The sequence below is a fragment of the Mustela nigripes genome, chromosome 4 (genome assembly GCF_022355385.1).
Source record: "Mustela nigripes isolate SB6536 chromosome 4, MUSNIG.SB6536, whole genome shotgun sequence".
In the NCBI taxonomy this organism is placed as follows: Eukaryota; Metazoa; Chordata; class Mammalia; order Carnivora; family Mustelidae; genus Mustela; species Mustela nigripes.
This window is the reverse complement of record NC_081560.1, coordinates 63,572,403-63,591,376: the sequence shown is the minus strand read 5'-3', so window position 1 is coordinate 63,591,376 and position 18,974 is coordinate 63,572,403.

Below are 18,974 nucleotides of genomic sequence, written 5' to 3'. Positions count from 1 at the left end.
TATTTGGAATACACATCCAAAGCCTTTTATAGCTCCATAAGAGAATAATTCTTTTTTATGTAAGTTTTGGTAGCATCTGTTGCATTTAACTATTTAAAAATTAAATAGTTAAACACTGATTCATTCCTTAATCCAACAAAAAGGACATATCTATTACTTTGGTTTGCAAAGACATAAATCTATTTCTTATTAATTGCTTTAAATCCATTCTGACTTTAACAGATACAGTGGAACAAGAAAAGAATGTCATTTCTGATATGGTTATAAACATTTTCTAAAGATTAAAAACTATCTATAATAATAATAGCTAAAAGGTATTTCCCTGTTTATTTTAGTATAATCATTGTCTTTGGTGATGGACACCACTTAGATGTCTATTTTTTTGTTTAGATAACTCTTACAGGGTTTGAAGTTTTATCTGAAGTTTATCTATGCCAATTCTTCTGCAAATTTGACTGAGTGTTTCACAAACTCAGCTCCTCTTTTGCTTTCTCTGTGATTTGTTTGTTTCAGGTTGTACTAAAATAAAGTTTCTGTCCTGTAGCATTCAAATATTTATAAGAAGAAAAGAAGAACACTAAGAGAAAAACTTAAAATGTTTGATTTTCACTCACTTCTTTTTTGGCATTACATAAAAATGTAAAGAATATTAGACTAGAACCATGCCACAATGTGCACATAAGCCATTCTTAAGACTACAGTTAAAATACAAATAAAAATTGAATGATAAAAAAGTCTTCTATATCTAGCCACTATCAAGAGAAAGGGGCAGCAAAATTATTTTATTGGAATCCCAGCTATAGATAAACAAGTCCGTTACAAGCAAATTGAGACCTGGGACAGTCAGATGGTCATCGAGTTATAATTTAAGATAATGTAAGATAAGCTTTGGGCTTCATGACAGAAACATGTAAATGAGAATCTAAGATAATAAGAACATAGAGATAGAAAGTAGTGCTGGTTAAAGAGACAAGGAGACATAAAAGTTGCATTCAGAGAATGCGATTCCCAAAGTAGAATATGCATGGGAATATATGATGGTGGTTCATTGGGAAATAAAGCATCCTCAAATAAACATTTTATTTAGAAAACATAGTACAATCAAGTAAAACACAGTATTTGAAAAAGTGAAAAGAAATCCCTGGAGGCAGTAAATTATAGGATTTGAGTTTTTCATACACTATTCTGTATTAAAATGAAAGAGAACTGGGGCAACTGAATGACTCAGTTGGTTAAGTATCTGACTCTTGACCTCAGCTTAGGTCATGATCTCAGGGTCCTGGGATAGAGCCAAGAGCTGGGCTCTGTGCTCAGCAGGGACTCTGCTTGGATTCTCTCCCTCTGCCCGTCCACTCCACCCGGTATCTCTCTCAAATAAATATATAATTATTTTTAAAAAATAAATAAAATGAAAGAGAGCCAGACTCTCTAGTTAGTTGATGCTATTCTAAGAGTAGAGCAGAGGGTAAATGAATATCTGCTGGGCCAAAGATGATCTCCTGCCAGACATTGGGCATTAGAATGTGTGTGGTGGGCACCAAGCTGACTTCAATCTATATAACTGTGAATTCATTTGGCAAGTATCCAGTTGAACAAAGTGTGCAACCAAGGTTTATAGAGCCTTTTATTATATATTGGTCAAGAGTTTGTGTAAGAAGGAAAAATGAGAAAGTTAAATACAAAGCTTATGAAATGAGATTTCAGATCAAAGGGAATTGGACCTCTTTAGTGAACATTCAGAGAAATAACATCTCTAAATATATATTGCAAAAACATAAATACTTAGAAAAATTTTTGTAATCATAAGAATTGACAAGAAGACATGGCTACTTGGGGTTTTTTGTTTGTTTTGTTTTTAAGATTTTATTTATTTATTTGAGAGAGATAAAGAGAAAGAAAGCACAGAGGGAGAGTGAGAGGGAGAAGCAGATTCCCACTGAGTAGAGAGCCAGATGTGGGGCTCAATCCAGGACTCTAGGATCATGACTGAGATGAAGGCAGACATTTTACCAACTGAGCCACCCAAGTGCCCCAAAGATATGGCTATTTGGAAAATATCCAAAGAGGAGAACAGATAAAATTTAAAAAACAAAAACAAACAAACAAAAAACACTATTATAAATATAAAGACAATGAAAAAATGTTATAAATGACTAAAGAAAATTAAAATTTGAAAAATAATAAATCACTATCCTCAACTATCGACAATAGAAACAGACCTGCCTTCCAAGAAATCAGCTTAGTGAAGTAGAAAAGAAAAATTAGAAATTCTCATACAACTCAGGGAAAAGTCAAAGAAATTAAAAAGATGCAAGAAGAAAGCAAAGATATGGGAATAAACAACACAGTTTTAAGATAAGGAAAACACTTTCTAAAAAGTGAACTACAGCACTAGTAAAAGACAGTATTTTTTTTTCTGATTAAAGGTAGAATATGGATTCCAAGTGGCAGACTAGCTTGTTTCAGAATAACCATATTACAAAGAACAACCAGAAAGATTATATATTTATATTAGTATATATTTAAACCTGCTTGAAAATATGGGGGAGTTAAGAAAGAGAAAGCTTGTATGGCAATGCCTTAGAGAAAAGAACAGCTCAGAGAAATGTCTCTGCTGATTTAGATTAAGCTGATCGGTTGAGTTGCATAATCCTTGCCATCTAGAACTGGCAATACAATCCATTTCTGGATAAAGGATTATTGGGAACGATTGTCCGGGATATAGTGGTTACAGAAGTATCTGGAGCAGAACAAACACCAGTTAAATCACAAAAAATTTTGGTTGATTACAGATTGATTACTGTGTGAATCCTGGGAGAATCAGGGGTACTTCATAATAATGAAAGGATATTGAATAAAAAGAACATATAAGCAATGAAGCTATACTTTAAACAAATAAAATAGTAATCAATAAAAATATAGATGATAAGATTCATACATATTAAAAGAAAGATAAATGAGTGCATATATTTTTCAAAATTTTGCAATGAATGTCAAGAAATGAAATAATAACATACAGAGTATAATCATCATATTCTTCACAAATAAAAGGTTTTATTTACATCCCACAGTTGAAAAACTATATTTACTTGTTATTTTATTGGCTTTATTTTATTTAAGTGCCCACAACAAAAGGGGTCAGTGAGCTTTGTAAATGTAAAAAAGGTAGTCATATTGATCAATAATCACTAAAACATTTCCTCTCAAGGTCAGAGAATAACCTCACAGTATGTAAAGTAACTAACAGCCAGCAGTTGCTATTTCCAGAACTGACTTTTATTTTACCACAGCTCTGGCATTGTTTCATTTTCTAATGGTGACATTGCAATTTTAGCTACCATAATTGCTAGTGATGACAGATGCTCATATAGGCCTATTCTTCTTCAAATGACTTATTTAAAGCATTGAAATCTGTATACAGATGCACACTGTACAAGTACTGTCACTATCCTATCTGCTTTCAAAAATTCATGAAAAAAATGACATGTTAATTTGTGTTGTAAATGAATGAAGAAAACATTTCAAATAGTACTGAGAGAGGTAATAATCTATTAAAATCAAGTCGAAGAAAAAATGTAAAAGGTGCCATCAACTAAGCTATTTATTTATTCAAAGACAGTGTCTAAATGAGCCAGAACTGACACCAGAGGCATTCAGCCACATATTTTAATGTCATATCAAATTTACTGGCATTCTAAGTGTATAAACAATATATTTGCATCGTATTAGTGACAAATGTCATGCTAATACCATAGCAAAATGACTACAAGGGGATTTCATAACTTATTTACAGAATGTGTTTCTAGGTACAAGAACTCATTTAGAACTGTCAAACAACCAGAGAATTACAGGAATTTTCAACCTTTGGTTAGGGAAGTCTTATTTCATAGCACATATGCCATTTATATTATTTACTGTAATGAATTCTTAATGTCCTTCTTGTGTTTTGTAGGGTCAACCATTTTTATTAGGTTCCCTTCAGCATTTCTAGATAAGAGCTGTTGGCTTTTGAGCCTGTTTTTCTGAATACCATGTATAAATGTCCCAAAACTGTCCCTGAGTAGTTAATGGTTTCTTCTTACTATTCTTAGAAAGAAAGAAAGAAAAAAAGAAAGAAAGAAAGCAGGTCACCAGAAATACTTTGGTTCTTCCTCTTCTGTACACTCAGAGCAGTTATCTTTCCTACTTGAAGGATAAATCTGTTCTTTTCTCTTCTGACCTTGCCAAATTTCCCCCTATCTACCAGAGCCATTGAAACCTGGAAATCATCAGGCAGCCATGCACCATAAACCTACATGGTCTTGTTCTATGAGAAATTGTTTTGTAATAAATGTCTCCTATACCAAAATGTTTCCCAACTCTTTAAAAGTTACATGTCCTCTGGACCAACACAAGCACACACAGGATGAATGTATTTTAAAATATTTTATGCGATATTAAAAACCATTAAGCTGTTTCCAAAACCGGTTCCAAAGAAGTTTTTACCTTTATAGATGATTAAAGCAATCATTTGGTCAGTTGACTTCACTGACAGCTATAGCAGTGTAGTTTTATCTGATAGAACAAATCCACAGAGAAATGTCTTTATCAAATTCTTTTTAGGTGCTCTTCTATGTAATAATAATTCTGGAAATAGGAGGCTGCAGGATTACTGTCGCGGCCAGCGCGACGAATCGACCAGGGTAACCATGGGGGCTAAGAGGATGATGAAAAAAAGTTAAGAGACAAAGAGATGGGGGCAGGAGGGACACTGAAGAGGATGTCCAACAGTGTCAAATTTATTCCACATCTTACAAGCATTTATAAGGCAAACCAGAATAGGAGGAGCATTACATCAGTACCTAGTCAGATGACCGCAAGTTCCTATAACAAGTTTACATTAACTACAAGCAAACCTCTTGAGCCCAGGTAGTTTCAGCTAAAGCCATTAGCAAGACAGTCAACCAGGGAGTGGATCATGGGAGGTACAGAACAACAAGGATTAACTAAGAACTCAGGATTCTGGCCACATTGTTCCCTACTGCAGGGAGAGTGTGTGGGAAGTCATGTAGGCAAGCGCACGACACATAGCACAGACCCTTTCTCAGTGCACTCAACTTTCCCGTCCTTAACTTTGTCAAGGTGTCTGGACTTTGAAGGAGACATAAGTCAGGGCCTGGTTTGGTCCTCGACTCTAGCCGTGCCGTGGCCTCCAACAGATTGCCATGCACTTCTCTTGAAATTTACCTCGGGGACATTTGGGTGGCTCAGTCATTTAAGCTGCAGCCCTCACTTCGGGTCATGATCTCAGGGTCCTGGGTTCCTGTAGGCCCACCCCCCCCCACTCAGCAGGGAGTCTGCTTCTCCCTTTCCTCTCTGCCCCTCCAACCACTTTTTTTTTTTTTTTAATTTTTTATTTTTATAAACCACTTTTGTTCTCTCTCTCTCTCTCTTTCAAATAAATAAAATCTTTAAAACTTTACTTCGAAGTTAAGCTAGAGTCTAAGAAAATTCTTTACTCCCATCTTTGTAAAAATACTTATTAATAGTACATGTAAAAAAGTTCAGTGTTTTCTTTCCCTTTTTCTTAAAGGCATTTACTTTTTTTTTTTTTTAAGATTTTATTTATTTATTTATTTGATAGAGAGAGAGAGCACAAGTAGTGGAGTGGCAGGCAGGGAGAGAGGGAGAAGCAGGTTCCCCACCCAGCAGAGAACTGGACATTGGGCTTGATCCCAGAACTCTGGGATCATGACTTGAGTCAAAGGCAGATGCTTAACCTACTAGCCACCTGGGCACCAAAGGCATTTGCATTTCTGATATCTCTGTATTTTAACTGTGAATTTGTTCCCTGACTTCATCTTCATCACTGACTGCCACTGAAACTTGAGAACAAATGAGCTTTCCACAGTAAACCTGAGTTTTAGATATCCTAACTCCCAGAAAACCAAGCTTTTCCACTTAAAAACATTGCCACATTCTACAAGAGCAGGGTGAGATCAGGTTACAGTATCTGCCCCCTTTGTCCCTTTTGGTCAAGGCTATCCTACTGTTAATTTTAGATGAAAGATCTTGTTGCTGTCCTTGCCCCTGAGCCTTGGCTGGGGCCATCTAGTCCCCAAAACTGTAAGTAGTGGGAAGGATCATCCCACCTTCACTGCCAGGAGACCTCCAACTTTGTTATGAATTAGAGCTCTGGAACCCCTTAGTAGGAGCTAGTCTTGTTAAGCAGAAGAAAAAGTCCTCCTACATTTTATCCCCCTTAGGACAAAGGCTTTTCTATTTTACTTTTGCATTATAAAAAAGGGCACACAAAATCTTTTCCAGGTACTTTTCTACTTCAGCATATGTGGAGTACAGCTAACAACTTTGTGTGAGAGGGAAAAACAAGAAATGTAATCCTTTTTAGAGTACCTTTGATCATTGGTAACTTCGCCCAATATAGAAGTGATTTGCACAGACACTTCTCTAAAACCCTTGAGAAGCAGAACTTAGAGAAACTTCCATTAACGAAATCACCACCACTAAAAAAATCCAAAGATAACAGAACTGAGTTATACTGTCCTCAAGCTAATGACAAATTCAAAAGTTATCTTTTGAAACATGAGAAGAGAATTCAAACTCCTCTACAAACATCCAGGTTTTCAAGATTTCTTTTTTCTTAGGGACACAGAAAGGGGATTGGATCACATTATATAGGATGATTTCCTACGTATCCTTTCTAAAGACCTCTTTTCCCAAGTTCCCACTGCTACTTCATCTCTCTCTTTTTTAACCCTTTCTTCCTGACCCATTAGGTACATGAACTATCTCCCTTCTACACTCCTGGTAGGTACTGCAAGTAGCCTTTGTGACTCCTCCACATTCCACCTTCCTGAATTCTATCAGGGCAAGAGGATTGCACAAGATTTATGATTTGGTATTTTTCTGCTCTCACCATCAATAAAGATAATAGAGACAGCTAATAAAAACTGTGAAACTATACCTCCCCAAACTCTATACATGAAAACTATTGGCATTTTAGGAAAAAATTGTGCTTTCACTTTTGACTTTTAGAAATGCACCGTGGGTATATCATAAAAGACACACAGCCCTGACTGAGGAACCAGTAACTAAGCCTAATAAGTGTTGCCCAGACATCTCATGCAGTTGGTCTTGTTAAATAACTTTCTTTCTGAGTACATAATCTAGTTAGGGAAAATCATATTAAAAAATAATAATAATGCCCTGAGAGATTGCAAACAAATTTTTAAAAAACTGTAAAATGATGTTTCCTACTTTCCTGAGTCTTAGACAAATAGTGTTATAAATTTTCTTCACCAAAGAGAGATTTCAATGAAATCTACTTTATTGTTCTATTTTTAAATGAGGTTAGAGGGAGAAATTGTGATCATTTTATATGGAAAAGAAAAATCTCAACTTAAAAACAAAAAGGAAGAAAGAAACTTTCCCCAAATCAAATTCAAGCCTAGTAAAAGCTGTTTTTCTTTTGTCTATTTTTTTTCTGTAAACCTTCTGTCCTCTATTATAGAGTTAGCAAAGTACATCCTGCAAGTTAAATCCAGCTACTACCTATTTTTGTAAAGTTTTATTGGCACATAGCAATACCACAATTTACATAACATCAATAGCTGTTTCATAGTTTATTACCTGCAATGGAGGCCATGGGGTCTGCAAAACATAAAGTACTCACTATCTGGCCCTTTATAGGAATAGTTTATCAAACTCTGCTCTATAATACCTCATTAATATAAAAATTAGATTTTAAATCTATTTACCATAAGAGTTGATTTCTGTACACCTTTTCATGTGGATTAATTTCATTTCCTTTACCTATATAAAGACAATATACTACAAAATCCTTCAAAGTTTAATCAATGACTCTTACATATATTAAAATGCCAGTTGAAACTAAGTGGCAACACTACTCATTTAAAACCATTTTTTTTTTTTTCAGTGTTGTGAGTTAGCAACATTGAAGAAAGGAGTTTATCTGACTAGAATCCTTGTAATTCAAAGGTACTGAGAAGAACCTTGTATGGACTTTTTAAATTTTAAAAATTAAAAAATAGTTAATTGTCATAAACTTAACCATACTAAGAATATTCTTCACATCACAATTAACTCTTTTCTTATTGTTAATACTGTTTGCATATATCTTCTAAGTATTAGGGTTAAGAACATAGTTTTTATAAAAGTCAATTTGAACTGGACACTTCTCTTTTTTAGTATAAAGTTCTCCACAAAGTTTTATACTATAGGTAATGCTATAGCATTATCTTAGCTAGGGCTGCCATGACAGAGTACCATAGACTGAATAGATTAAACAACAGACATTTATTTTTTCACAGTTCTAGATGGACGTCCAAGCTCAAGGTATTGGCAGTGTTGGTCCTCCTGAGGGCCATGAGAGAAGGTTTATGTTCCAGGCCTCTCTATTTGGCTTGTAGTTGGCTACCTTCTTCATATGTCTTTATATCATCTTCCGTGTTTGTGTCCAAATTTCTTCTTCTTATTAGGATACCATTCATATTGGAATCCATAATGACACTGTTTTAACTTAATTACTTCTTTAAAAACCCTCTCTTTCAAATACAATTACATTCTGAAGTATAAGGTGTTAGAACTTCAACATATGAATTTTTGTAAGGACATAATTCAGTCTATAACAATCATAATTGCTAAATATTTAGGATACAATGAGTTTCATATAAAATGTGCACTAACCAGGGGTACCTGGGTGGTTCAGTTGGTTAAGTGTCCAACTCTTGATTTTGGCTCAGGTCATGATCTCAGGGTTGTAAGACTGAGGACCACACTGGGCTCTGTGCTGGGTGTGGAGCCTGCCTAAGATTCAAAGATGCTCTCTCTTTCTCCCTCTGCCCAGCATCCCCACAACTGGTGGTAGGCTCTCTCTTAAAAAAAAAAAAATTGCCCCTGCCAATCCTTACTTTATAAGCCCAATAATACTATTCTTGAATTTTAGATCAGAATATATGCTACAAAACTTACCTTGTTATTATCTCATAGTGTAATAACTTTCATAATTCTCTGATTATATCATTCTATCTCTTTTTAGAATTACTCATTTTGACATATTCTATTATGTAGAACTCAAATAATTCTTGCTTTGTGAAAGGTTATAGCCCTAAGAAAGAAATACTTCACCCAATTAGCTAAGCTTCTTAGAGAAACATTGTCTATGGACTTAAAATATAATAAGAAATGAAATTAATCTAGTTTTATCGGAGTATTTTTGGAGTAATTATTTTCCAAGATAATACACTATATAAAATTTGTATAGAGATTATATAAATTAGAGATGTTAGCTAAATTTGATAAATTTGTGTAAATTTTCTATTATATTCTCATATACTGAACTAGGTTGAATCAGAGGTCTTTAAATCATGAGAAAAATCCAAAATTGCTTTTCCTTTTTTTTTTTTTTTGTTAGGTACTTAAATGCTATTTAAGAAAAATATAAGTTCTAAAAATGTGAAGATATTACCTGAAAAGGTTGACATTTAAATACCTTTTTAAGAGTTTTGCTGTGTCAAATGACCTAGTTACAAGTAATACCACTTTGACTTTCAGGTTTTGTTATTTGTTTAGCTGCATTTTGTTGTTAATCATTCTCTCCATGTGTCAGCTTCCTTGGGGCTTTAAGGAGGAGACTTTCACAATTTACTCTGGGTAATGAAGATTTCTTGGGAGGATATGCTGAATGCATACAGGAAGTTATCTATTAGTCACGCTAGCTCTTAGCTCTCCCATCATGAGGCTACACAGCTGGTTTTGTAGAGAACTGGAGAAGTAACTCACTGGTGAACCAACAACTTGAGCCCAGTGGCCTGTTTTCTTGCATTCAACTGGCAAATACCTAGTTTTGGACCAGTAGCCTGCTACCAGGCATGGAAGCATGGAGCACGCCCTCTCAGCAGATTTGATGCCAGTCTGTGCTGAGATCCTAGATAATCCACACACTTAGCTTATTGGTATTTCTGCCCAAGTGTGCAACAGTGTCGTCTTTCAAGCAACTGTGGTTAGAGCTGCAGTATGCTTTCCTCCGGCTGCCAAACTGAGAAGGAAAGAAGGTGTTAGGGTCACTTTCCTAAAGAGCTGCCTTGTATGTGGCATCTCTTGTGACTTTGTGAGCTCTTCTTTCAACCTCCTAAATGTTCTCAGATATAGGAGATGCCCAGAAATTCATTAGTGCAATAAAATGCATCAATTTGCATACTAAGCACAAGTAGCATATTTCAGAAGTAAAAGAGGCCCTCCATGTGATTTTCTAGTAAGAAAGCTAACACTTCTTGGTACAATCTGGTAATATATATTTATATTAGGATACTAGAGGAAAAAAGAATTATTCTGATAAAAACAAAAAAGTAGACTGTCCAATTTCTTGTTTTTAATAGATTCAGAGAATCAAAACAAAACGAATACCAAAGAGAATGGTCGATTTTCATTCTTCTACATATAGCTGCCCAGTTTTCCCAGCACCATTTATTGAAGAGACTGTCTTTTTTCCACTGTATATTTTTTCCTGTTTTGTCAAAGATTATTTGGCCATAGAGTTGAAGGTCCATATGTGGGCTCTCTACTCTGTTCCACTGGTCTATGTGTCTAATTTTATGCCAGTACCATGCTGTCTTGGTGATCACAGCTTTGTAGTAAAGCTTGAAATCAGGTAACGTGATGCCCCCAGTTTTATTTTTGTTTTTCAACATTTCCTTAGCAATTTGGGGTCTCTTCTGATTCCATACAAATTTTTGGATTATTTGCTCCAGCTCTTTGAAGAATACCGGTGGAGTTTTGATTGGAATGGCATTACAAGTATAGATTGCTCTAGGCAGTACAGACATTTTAACAATGTTTATTCTTCCGATCCAAGAGCATGGAATGGTCTTCCATCTTTTTGTGTCATCTTCAATTTCTTTCATGAGTGTTCTGTAGTTCCTCAAGTACAGATCCTTTACCTCTTTGGTTAGGTTTATTCCCAGGTATCTTATGGTTCTTAGTGCTATAGTAAATGGAATCGATTCTCTAATTTCCTTTTCTGTATTTTCATTGTTAGTGTATAACAAAACCACTGATTTCTGTACATTGACTTTGTATCCTGCCACGTTACTGAATTGCTGTATGAGTTCTAGTAGTTTGGGGGTGGAGTCTTTTAGGTTTTCCATATAAAGAATCATGTCATTTGCGAAGAGAGAGAGTTTGACTTCTTCATTGCCAATTTGGTTACCTTTTATTTCTCTTTGTTGTCTGATTGCTGTTGCTAGAACTTCTAATACTATGTTGAACAAGAGTGGTGAGAGTGGGCATCCTTTTCATGTTCCTGATCTCAACAGGAAGGCTGCAAGCTTTTTCCCTTTTGAGGATGATATTTGCTGTGGGTTTTTCATAGATAGATTTTATGAAGTTCAGGAATATTCCTTCTATCCCTATACTATGAAGCGTTTTAATCAGGAACAGATGCTGGATTTTGTCAAATGCTTTTTCTGCATCAATTGAGAGGACCATGTGGTTTTTCTCTCCTCTCTTATTAATTTGGTCTATCACATTGATTGGTTTGTGAATATTGAACCATCCTTGTAGCCCAGGGATGAATCCCACCTGGTCATGGTGGATAATTTTTTTAATGTGCTCTTGGATCCTGTTTGCTAGGATCTTGTTGAGAATCTTAGCATCCATATTCATCAGTGATATTTGTCTGAAATTCTCCTTTTTGGTAGGGTCTTTGCCTGGTTTGGGGATCAGGGTAATGCTGGCTTCATAGAAAGAGTCTGGAAGTTTTCCTTCTGCTTCAATTTTTTGAAACAGCTTCAGGAGAATAGGTGTTACATCTTCTTTGAAAGACCTCAACGTGAGACAGGAATCCATCAGAATCCTAGAGGAGAACACAAGCAGTAATCTCTTCGATATCAGCCACAGCAACTTCTTTCAAGATATGTCTCCAAAAGCAAAGGAAACAAAAGCCAAAATAAACTTCTGGGACTTCATCAGAATCAAAAGCTTCTGCACAGCAAAGGAAACCAGTCAACAAAACAAAGAGGCAACCCACGGAATGGGAGAAGATATTTGCAAATGACAGTACAGACAAAAGGTTGGCATCCAGGATCTATAAAGAACTCCTCAAACTCAACACACACAAAATAGATAATCATATCAAAAAATGGGCAGAAGATATGAACAGACACTTCTCCAATGAAGACATACAAATGACTCTCAGAGAAATGAAAACATGTTCATCATCACTAGCCATCAGGGAGATTCAAATTAAAACCACATTGAGATATGACCTTACACCAGTTAGAATGGCCAAAATTAGCAAGACAGGAAACAACATGTGTTGGAGGGGATGTGGAGAAAGGGGAACCCTCTTACACTGTTGGTGGGAATGCAAGTTGGTGCAGCCTCTTTGGAGAACAGTGTGGAGATTCCTCAAGAAATTAAAAATAGAACTTCCCTATGACCCTGCCATGCACTACTGGGTATTTACCCCAAAGATACAGATGTCATGAAAAGAAGGGCCATCTGTACACCAATGTTTATAGCAGCAATGGCCACGGTTGCCAAACTGTGGAAAGAACCAAGATGCCCTTCAACAGATGAATGCATAAGGAAGATGTGGTCCATATACACTATGGAGTATTATGCCTCCATCAGAAAGGATGAATACCCAACTTTTGTAGCAACATGGACGGGACTGAAAGAGATTATGCTGAGTGAAATAAGTCAAGCAAAGAGAGTCAATTATCATATGGTTTCACTTATTTGTGGAGCATAACAAATAGCATGGAGGACATGGGGAGTTAGAGAGGAGAAGGGAGTTGGGGGAAGTTGGAAGGGGAGGTGAACCATGAGAGACTATGGACTCTAAAAAATAATCTGAGGGGTTTTAAATGGTGTGGAGGGTGGGAGGTTGAGGTACCAGGTGGTGGGTATTATAGAGGGCAAGAATTGCATGGAGCACTGGGTGTGGTGCAAAAATAATGAATACTGTTATGCTGAAAATAAATAAAAAATAAATGTAAAAAATTCAATTTGTCATTTACTTATCAGTTTATTTGTAAAGGCTATTTATCATTATCTATATATCTCTCTTTACACCAAAAGCAAACTGTCTCGATTACTGTAGCTTTGCAAGTCTTGAAATCAGACAGAATAATTCCTCCAATTTTGTTCTTTTTATTTATTTGTTTATTTGTTTGTTTTTGTAGAATGGTGTTAGTTATTTCAGGACCTTTGTATTTCCATATAGACTTTAGAATCAGCTTTTTAAATTCTATCAAAAAACATATGATATTTCTTATATTATTAAGGTTCTCTTTAGTGTCATGCTGCAATGTTTTTAGTTTACTATGTGGGGAATTCTTGATAAACTATATTCTAAATATTTTATAAATTTTTTTGCTATAGAAATGGTATTTTAAAAATTTTGGTTTCTAATTGTTCATTGGTACTGTATAGGTATGTAATTTATTTTTGTATATTAATATAGAATCCTACAACCTTGGTAAACTTTTCTTTAACTCTAGGAGCTTTTTTGTATATTTATTTTTTTCTACATAGACAATCATGACATCTGGGAATATATTTTAAGTCTTCCTTTCTAATCTGAATGTCATTTATTTCTTTTTCTTGCCTCAGTGCACATAATAAGAAATATAATACAATATTATATAGAAGTGGTATGAGTTAATATTTTTGCCTTGTTCCAGATACTAAGGAGAAAGTATTCAGACCTTTATTAAGTATCAATGATATAGTCTATAAGTTTTTCATTGATACTGTATATCAGATGGAGGAAGTTCCTCTCTATTCCTAGTTGTTTCACAATGGGCATTCAATATGGACAAATGAAAACTTAGCAGATGTTGAGGTTTAATTTTTATTATCTTATCTGTGTAATAGTTATCTTAGAGAGAAAGCATGGGGAAACCATTATAGACACTATCCATACTGTCCACTGCCTGGACAGTGGTCATCCAGTCAATTATCAGCAGAATTACCAGAATAGTGAGAGTGAGGAAAAGAAAGAGGATCAGAAAGTGTTCCCAAAGGCCAAGCCCCATAGTGCATGCCCTACCACAGGCAGCAGTTCCCACCTTAACTACATGTGTTCACCTCCTGTATTCTGACCCTCCTATGCAGAGAGAAGAGATGGAAGGTGCAGACAACCAGGGTGGAGGAGAACAGGTAGACCAGTAAGACATAATATGTATCAGGGTTATAGACCATGATTCTGCTACGACCTTCTTGCTAAAGACAGCCTAGAGAGAATGGCAATGAAGAAGATGAAGAAAATCAAGGAGATGAGACCCAAGGTCAGCAGCCACCTCAGCCTCAGTAGTGCTACAACAATAACCAACACAGACACCCAGAAAACCTTAAACCACAAGGTGGCAAAGAGACTAAAGGAGATAATCCAGCAGCTGAGAATTCATCAGCTGCAAGCCTGAGCAGGCCAGGGTTAAGTAAACGTGGCCCCATCTCTACCATCATCCAGTGCATTACACATTTTTAAGTGGGATGAACGTAGATGGAAGTGGTATAAGCAAACTTAGTTCTTCTCTTACAATCAGAACTCAATATCACCTAAATTTGATAATTTTAAAATGGAGCTATAGGCATATTATGTACAGTGGTGGTATCTACTAGGTGGACTAATACCTGAAATTATTTGTTAATTTTTCAAGTACCTTTTTCTGAAGCTATGAATTTGAAATCCTTCAGGAAGTCAAATAAAAGAAGCTACTACTGAAGAGAAACTGGCAAATGGACTGTAGCTGCAATCTTAACTCCAAGTACTTATTGTCAACCAGGAAGGAAGACCTGTGTTTTCAGATGTTCTAACTGTGCAAGAGAACTTGCATATAAAGATTTTTGCATGATACATCAATATTGAAGCATCAGAGGAAGAAATTAAGGAAATAATTCCACTTATAATTCACCAAAAATAGTAAGATATTTAAGAATAAACCTAATCAAAGAGACGAAAGGCCTGTACTCTGAAAACTATAAAACAGATGAAAACATTGAATATGACACAAAGAAATGGAAAGACATTCCATGCTCATGGATTAGAAGAAAAAAATATTGTTAAAATGTCTATACTACCCAAAGCAATCTACACACTTAATGTAATCACTATCAAAATATCAACAGTATTTTTCATAGAATTAAAAAAAACAACTCTAAAATTTGTATGGAGCCACAAAAGACCCTGAATAGCAAAAACAGTCTTGAAGAAGAAAAAGACAAAGATAGAGGCATTAAAATTCCAAACTTCAAGGTATATTATAAGCAGTATGATACTGGCACCAAAATAGACACATAGATCAATGGAACAGATAGAAAACCCAGAAATGAACTTGCAACTATGTGGTGAATTAATCTTAGACAAAGCAGGAAAGAATATCTGATGGAAAATGATTTGTCTGGCTACTGTCCAGACAAATGGTGTTGGGAAAACTGCACAGCAACATGCAAAACAATGATGAGACTGGGCCACTTTCTTACACTGTACAGAAAAATAAATTCAAAATAGGTTAAAGACCTAAATGTGAGACATGAAACCATCAAAATCCTACAGGAGAACACAGGCAGTAATTTCTCTGACATCAGCCACAGCAACTTTTTTCTAGATATGTTTCCTAAGGCAAGGGAAACAAAAGCAAAAATAAACTACTTTCATCAAGTTAAACAGCTTCTGCACAGTGATGGAAACAATCAACAAAACTAAAAGTCAATCTAGTATATGGGAAAAGATATTTTCAAATGACATATATGATAAAGGGTTAGTATCCAAAATATATAAAGAATTTAAATAATTCAACAACCAAAAAAAAAAAAAAACAAATAACCCATTTAAAAATGTGCAGAAGACATGAACAGACATTTCTTCAAAGAAGACATATAGATGGCCAACAGATACATGAAAAGATGTTCATCATCACTGATCATCATGAAAATGCAAATAAAAACTATAAATGAGGGCACCTGGGTGGCTCAGTGGGTTAAGCCGCTGCCTTCGGCTCAGGTCATGATCTTGGGGTCCTGGGATCGAGCTCTCTGCTCAGCGGGGAATCTGCTTCCCTCTCTCTCTCTCTCTCTCTGCCTGCCTCTCTGTCTACTTGTGATTTCTCTCTGTCGGATGAATAAATAAAATCTTAAAAAAAAAACTATAATGAGATGTCACTTCACTCCTGCCAGAATGGCTAAAATCAACAGCACAAGAACTAATAGGTGTTGCCGAGAATGTAGAGAAAAAGGAACACTTGTGCATTGTTAGTGGGCATGCAAACTGGTACAACCACTGTGGAGAACAGTTTGGAGGTTTCTCAAAAAGTTAAAAAAGAACTACCCTTGTTGTGAAGTGTGTAAACCTGGTGATTCACAGATCTGTACCCCTGGGGCTAATAATACATTATATGTTAATAAAACGTTTTAAAAATGATAGAACTACCCTACAATCTAACAATCACACTACTGGGTATTTACCCAAAGATTACAAACCATTAATTCAAAGGGATATATGTACCTCTATGTGTGTTGTAGCATTATGTACAATAGCCAAGATATGGAAGCAATGCAAGAGTCCATTGCCTAAGGAAGATGGGGTATACATATACAGTAGAATATTACTCAGCCATAAAAAGAATGAAATCTTGCCATTTAGAATAACATAGATGGAGCTGGAGAGTATTTTGCTAAGTGGAATATGTCTGTCAGAGAAAGACAAATGCCATATGACTTCATGTATATGTGGAATTTAAGAAACAAAACAAATGAGTAAAGAGAAAAAGAGAGCAAGAGAGAGAGAAACCAAGAAACAGACTCTTAACTACAGGGAACAAACTGTTGATTACCAGAGGGGAGAGTGGTGAAGGGATAGGTGAAATCAGTGATGGAGATTAAGAAATGTACTTGTCATGATTAAAACAAAAACTTTAAAGATTTCTGTATGATCTTCAAATTTTATGTATCTGGGCTAATTTCTGAGAATCAACATTGTATAAACCAAAATAAAATGTGACTCTAGACCACAGCTTGCTTATGGACCACTGGTTTTCCTTTCTGATAAAATAAATGGTCTGTAATATAATCAAGGCCTGAACATCTAACTGTATGTTGTGGTTCCCACTTACTCAGGATTTGGAACATGTTGCAGTTACAAATATAGTAATTTAAAGTAGCTAGACTGGAAAAAATACTATATGCTAATCAGGCAAGTAACTACTTTTCAAATGTTTATCTATACTTCAATTTTCTGATTTTAAGATTGGTAATAGTCCCAAATTTGTAGTCTTTGTACAAACACAAATTTTGTACAAATAGTTTTTGTACAAAAACTCTTGGACTTTTTGTAGACCCCAAGTAAAAGGATATATACATTGTTAAAATGTCTATACTGCCCAGAGAAATCTATACTTTCAATGCCATCCCAATCAAAATTCCACCAGCATTTTTCAAAGAGCTGGAACAAACAATCCTAAAATTTATATGAAACCAGAATAGACCCCGAATTTCTAAGGAAATGTTGAAAAAGAAAACTGGGGGCATCACGTTGCCTGATTTCCAGCTTTACTACAAAGCTGAGATCACAAAGACATCATGGTACTGGCACAAAAACAAACACATAGATGAGTGGAACAGAGTAGAGAGCTCAGATATGGACCTTCAACTCTATGGTCAAATAATCTTCAACAAAGCAGGAAAAAATATACAGTGGGAAAAAAATCTCTTCGATAAAAGTTGCTGGGAAAATTGGACAGCTATGTGTAGAAGAATGAAACTCGACCATTCTCTAAACCAGACACAATGATAAACTCGAAATGGATAAAGACTTCAATGTGAGGCAGGAATCTGTCAAAATCCTAAAGGAGAACATAGGCAGTAACCTCTTCGACATCAGCTACAGCAACTTCTTTCAAGATAGGTCTCCAGGGCACCTGGGTGGCTCAGTGGGTTAAACCACTGCCTTTGGCTCAGGTCATGATTTCAGGGTCCCAGGATTGAGCCCCACATTGGGCTCTCTGCTCAGCAAGGAGCCTACTTCCCGCCCCACTCTCTGCCTGCTGCTCTGCCTAATTGTGATCTCTCTCTGTCAAATAAATAAATGAAACCTTTAAAAAAAAAAAAAGATATGTTTCCAAAAGCAAAGAAAACAAAAGTGAAAATGAACTTTTGGAACTTTGTCAAGATCAAAAGCTTCTTCACAGCAAAGGAAACAGTCAACAAAACAAAGAGGCAACCCACGGAATAGGAGAAGATATTTACAAATGACACTACAGACAAAGGGCTGATATCCAAGATCTATAAAGAACTCCTCAAACTCAACACACACAAAACAGATACTCATGCCAATAAATGGGCAGAAGACATGAACAGACACTTCTTCAAAAAAGACATACAAATGGCTAACAGACACATGAAAAATATTCATCATCATTAGCCCTCAGGGAGATTCAAATTAAAACACATTGAAATACCACTTTACACCAGTTAGAATGACCAAAATCAACAAGACAGTAAACAACAAGTGTTTAGAGGATCTTGGAGAGGATGTGGAGAAAGGGGAACCCTCTTACACTGTTGGTGGGAATGCAAGTTGGTGCAACCACTTTGGAAAACAGTGTGGAGATTCCTCAAGAAATTAAAAATAGAGCTATCCTATGACCCTGCAATTGCACTACTGGGTATTTACCCCAAAGATACAGATGTAGTGAAAAGAAGGGCCATCTGTATTCCAGTGTTCATAGCAACAATGGCCACAGTTGCCAAACTGTGGAAAGAACCATGATGCCCTTCAACAGATGAATGGATAAAGAAGATATGATCCATATATATAATGGAGTATTATGCCTCCATCAGAAAGGATGAATACCCAACTTTTGTATCAACATGGACAGGACTGGAGGAGATTATGCTGAGTGAAATAAGTCAAGCAGAGAGAGTCAATTATCATATGGTTTCACTTATTTCTG